Source organism: Octopus bimaculoides, chromosome 18 (assembly GCF_001194135.2).
Source record: "Octopus bimaculoides isolate UCB-OBI-ISO-001 chromosome 18, ASM119413v2, whole genome shotgun sequence".
Lineage (NCBI taxonomy): Eukaryota > Metazoa > Mollusca > Cephalopoda > Octopoda > Octopodidae > Octopus > Octopus bimaculoides.
The window spans coordinates 7267513-7272998 of NC_068998.1; the positions used below are offsets into that span (position 1 = coordinate 7267513).

The 5486-nt window shown below is 35.2% G+C and overlaps 1 non-coding gene across 1 annotated transcript; it reads right to left on the minus strand.

The window, feature by feature from the left end:
- Positions 1 to 4968: 4968 nt before the first annotated feature.
- On the minus strand, positions 4969 to 5088 carry LOC128249961 (5S ribosomal RNA). The gene has a single exon (XR_008266109.1). It is a non-coding gene; the product is annotated as a 5S ribosomal RNA (ribosomal RNA).
- Positions 5089 to 5486: the final 398 nt, after the last annotated feature.

Sequence of the window (5486 nt, forward strand, 5' to 3'; positions counted from 1 at the left end):
CGATATGAATGAAAAGAAAAATGCTGTTTTTGCTCATCGAGGTATAGTAAAGCGCTACTGTCGTAGTAGTTATCCTTATAACTGTTGTTGTTTTAAAGGCGGCGAGCTAACAGTATCCTTATCGTGCCGGGTAAAAATACTTAACGGCATTTGGTCCGTCTTAACGATCTGAGTTCAAATTCTGCCGAGATCTGCTTTAACTTTCATCTCTTTCAGGGTCAATAAAATGAGTACAAGTTGAGCAATGGGGTCGATGAAATTGATTAGTCCCTTCCCCCCAAAATTTCAGACCTTGTGCCTTTAGTATAAAGGGTTATTATAATTATTGCTGCTTATAAAGGTAGCGAACTGGTAGTATCGTTACCGCACCAGGTAGAACGCTTAGCGGTATTTTGTCAGCCATTACGTTCTGAGTTCAAAGTCGACTTTGCTTTTCAACCTTTCTGGGTTGATAAAATCAGTACCATTTGAACGCTAGGATCAATTTAATTGATTTAGCCCCCAACATATAATTTGAAAGAGGAAACGGTTGACGCTTGCTTCCACTCCGTAACCTTCATCGGGTTCCTCGACGAAAGTGATGAAGCCGAATCTTCCAAGTAACTATGAACCTTTTTTTTTTCCTTATGAAAATTGTGGGTTTACATAATCACGGTTCTTTCCTTATCGTTTACGTAGTAAAGATCTGTGTTTGAAAATAAATTATTTTGTCCTAATGGATTAACATTGAAATAAAGAGCTTGAAATATGTTATCTACAGTAAATTCCTAGATTTGTTACAAGTAGCTTAAATATACCTTCAAAAATAAATAAATAAATAAGTTACATTTACTATTGGATTAATTGGGTGCATAGCCTTGAAAATTGCTTACTTTCAACTTGAGAGAAACGGAATATCATTGGTAAATTAAGTTGATAAATTAAGTCTCCTTAAAAGCTTTAGCAGTGAGAAACGATACGTCATAGAATATAGAAATTCTAAATAAAGAAAAATATATAGAACACACACACACACATAATATATATATACTAAAGAAGTAAAATGTTTGCAAACAAAACTAAATGTCTTTCGTTTACGAGAGTTTGTTTGTACAGTTATAATTTCCCTGTCGACTTAAATAAATCTAATAATAAAGGTAAGATAACACTTTAAATTCATTTGAAATGCACGGTCTGGCGTGTTTTTGTATCGATTCACTGTCGTAGAGTATCTTATACAAATACACTTCCTATTTTTTTTCCGAAATTTTATATAATAATAATAAAAATAAAAAAAATATTTGTTAATCACAAACAATTTTTTTTAACGATTGGTTTCTAACTAAATAACGTTTAAGAAAAATACAGCAAAATTTAAAAAGTAAAATAAAACAGCTCTCAAAATACACATATATGTGTGTGTTTTCCAATACAGTATCTTTTTTTTTTCTCTCTCTCTTTTTTAATTTATCGAAATTTCTTGTTGATTCCGTTATTCTGTTTTCGAGTTTGAGTACATTATAAATTAAGATAGCTGAAATATCATATACAGTCTGTGAACTGGATATCCTCCTTATTATCAACTTTGCTAAACGTTTTTTTTTTAATTCATTCACTTATTTAGTTAATTTTGTATTTATATATAAGCTTGTCAAATGAGAAAGGACAGATATCCACAACCTTCATAAAACTGTACCAGATTGGCGACCATCAACAGAAAAGGCGAGGATGCAGAGGAGGGAACTGTAATCTACACAGAAATCTTGCAACAGACTGAAGTGTGCTAAATACATCTGAAGACTAGTTTAGTGGCAGTTAGCTGAACTGTACAGTGTATATCTCTCCTGCCATACATACATACATACATACATACGATTACATGCATGCATACGAGGGTGTACTGAAAAGTTCCTGGCTTTGCGTAAAACAAAACGCAAGAGGATCAGTTATTTATAAATGACACACTTATTGCAGTGGTCCTTCAGTTTTCCTAAGCTCTGTAAAAGAACTCAGAAGTTTGGGCCTCGAAGAGCTTTATGTGTTTTCGCTCAATAAACACTCACAACACCCGGTCTGGGAATCGAAACCGCGATCCTACGACTGCGAGTCCGCTGCCCTAATCACTGGGCCATTGTGCCTCCACTACTGCAATAGTAATTGATAAATGGAAACAAAGAAAAGAAATACATATATATATATATATATATATATATATATATTCCCTTCCATACTGTTAAAAGGTCATGGGACAACAGGTTTGGGGATCTGACGATACGCCATAAAGCTAAAGCTTTTATGGGCGGAAAACCGAAGGCAATCCCATAAATCGGCCTTCTCCGTTTTTAATATCTATATAAATAGACGCAGTAGTCTATTATTATATTTTGAGTAACAATACAAATATGTCTCCACGTGAAACAAAATGTAAAATAAATAAATAAAAGAACAACACTTAGCCCGCATGTATCGGCAAAAAACAAATGTTAAACTAATGCATTCGAACAGAACTATCTGGTGCTGTTTATTATATTCGACAGACAACTCTCTTATTCTTGTAATCGGAATAACAGTGAACCAGTGGCCGACTCGCTGAAAACTTAAAATCCAACAACGGTCTTATTCTGAAATTACATTGTATACATAAATAAGTTGAGGAGCAAATGACTAGTGTTTCACAAAAAAGAACACTTACTTTGAATTATTTTCAGTTTTGCAAATTGAAATGTTTAAGAATTTTTTCTTCTGTATTTTGTTTCCTTTTTTTTATGACTCTAGTGCGAATATACTTGCGTTAACTTGCGACATTTTAATGACATGTTTACGAATTAAAATTCTGTGGAGTTTTCGTTTAAAAAAAAAGAAAAAAGAAAATGTAATGAACAAATAAATAAAATTAAAAAAATAAAGAAATGCTATCTAATTTTCGAGCAAGGATATAATCAGCCATAAATTTCGTTCTAAAATAGATGTGCATGTTAAAGTATAATCATTGAGTTGTGTCAAATAGTTTAGTTTAATTCAGTTCAGGTTTCTCGTAACTGAATACACAGTAGAACGACAATGAATTGCGCAAATTGATGGGGGTAAAGCTACAGCAGAAACAGAAATTAATAAATATCATTTAATAAATGCAATTACTAACTATTGACTGATAAATATAGAGAGCAGACAGAAAATAGTATCGTAATTATGTGTAATTATATGGAAAACCAGAAACCTATTTTGTACACATACACTCTGTTTTAGTTGTAGGATGAGGTGTTAGCAATTGTACTGCTATAGAAGAACTAAGTATTTTTGAGCTTGGGCATATGGTTCGAATGCGCTTGCAAGATAAACAGTTAGTGATTTACCAGTGGCGAAGTGTCAGACGATAAACGTTGTAGCTATGAGTATTGAAAATGCCGAAACGCATGATTCACGAATGTAACTATACACTTCTTCTTCATTTACCAAATGTAAATTATATCCGAGAGACAGAATTAATTGCAGGTGCCGATGGGTCTTTTGTTTGAACTAAATGCAAGTGGCGGAGTAGTCTACAGGCTCCTGTTCCCTTAGTATAAATCCTCAGAGAGAATGAGCATGATAAGTTACGCGATAAGAATCCGAACTTTGAATAAAAAATATAGTCCACCAGATTGGCTTCGCCAGTTTCCGTCAGCTCAATTTCGCTCTAAATGGCTTGACTTGGTTATGGTAAAGATACCCGCTCAAGGTGCTATGCAGTGGAATCAAACCCGGAACATCACTGTTGCGATGCGACCAACTTAACCCCTTAGCCACAACTGTATCTGCAGCCAGACTGCACGACTCTTTTGACAGTAACTCACTTGAGACAGTCCCTTGTTCTATGATACAAACGTCCTGTTTTACACTGCTCTTATTTAAAACCTTCAGTCAACGTGAATATGTTCCAAATACCCGCTTAATAAGGATAGTTTCTTTAATTTTCGTAAATGCTACGTTATTTTCAAAATTAATTGAAACAAAATGTATTTCAACAGAAATATAGGAACAAAAGTGTTAAATGAGAGGGAAAAAGAAATCCACGCAACTAGTGGAATACAAAGCTATATTTACAACAGGCCAAATACCATCCCTTCTAACACAAATAAGATACAACGAAAGAGTTTGTACATTGTAGGTTAAGATTAACAAATATCGCTTTCATATCGCACGCTGCCATTTTGGAAAAGGACAGGTCTGAATAAAAAAGATATCTTGGTCATGACTGTGACACCTTTGACCAAATGTCTGTTTGGTCAAGGATGATCTGAAGCTAAACAACAATAACAGCAGCAGATAAAAAGCCCGCTGATGGAATTCGTTCTTAAAATAGTGAAATATTGCTTCGTGTCACCGAAAAAAGAAGGGGGCGGACAACTCACTGATAAATATTGATATCACAACAGATTAAGAAAAATTTAAATAGGTTTTCTGTTGGTTTAAAGATTCAAAGATTACAGAAACGGTGTGATAATCAATCATAATTCTAATTTTGTCGAGAACAATGCCAGAAGTTACTAATAAATTATCATCTAATATAAGTCTCCAGCACACATGTACACAAACAGCTTTGGTTGCGATAAACTTCTGAATGCCGATGGTTTGGTTGGTTATATATCTTAGAATTCTTTAAGGCAAACAATAAATGAAGAAAATATGATTGCGATAACAATTGAAAATGTCTAATGAGTGATGTTCTGTGTGTGTTTCTTAGTTTCTTAATGCCTGTACACTTCTATCTATCTAATTTCTTTATTGCCCACAAGGGGCTAAACATAGAGGGGACAAACAAGGACAGACAAAGGGATTAAGTCGATTACATCGACCCCAGTGCGTAACTGGTACTTAATTTATCGACCCCGAAAGGATGAAAGGCAAAGTCGACCTCGGCGGAATTTGAACTCAGAACGCAGTGGCAGACGAAATACCGCTAAGCAGTTCGCCCGGTGTGCTAACATTTCTGCCAGCTCGCCGCCTTTATGCTTACAGCACCTAGGGTTCCCAAGCGGTCACCCATCTAAGTACTAACTAGGCTCGATGTTGCTTAACTTCGGTGATCGGACGAGAACCGGTGCTTTCAACGTGATATGGCCGATAAGCATTTCACCCGGCGTGCTAACCACTCTGCCAGCTCACCGCGTTTACGCTTCTATCTATTTATCCCCGAACCGAGCAATGCTTTGTAAGTTAATTTAGTTGACTGGAACTCTGTCGAAGCCCATCGTGTATTTATGTGTATCATTGTCTACATGTCTATGTGTTTGCCCTCCCACCACGAAACGACCAGTATCGGTTTGTTTGCGTCCCTTTACTTTTGGTGAAGGATACCGGTAAAATAAATACCAGTCTAAAACACGCACACGCACACGCACACACCAAATAAAAAATAAGTATTAAGGTCGATTTGTTTGACTAAAATCTTGAAGGTGGTGCTTCAGCATGGCCGCAATCCAATGACTCTAAAGAAGTAAATATATATATATATATATATATATATA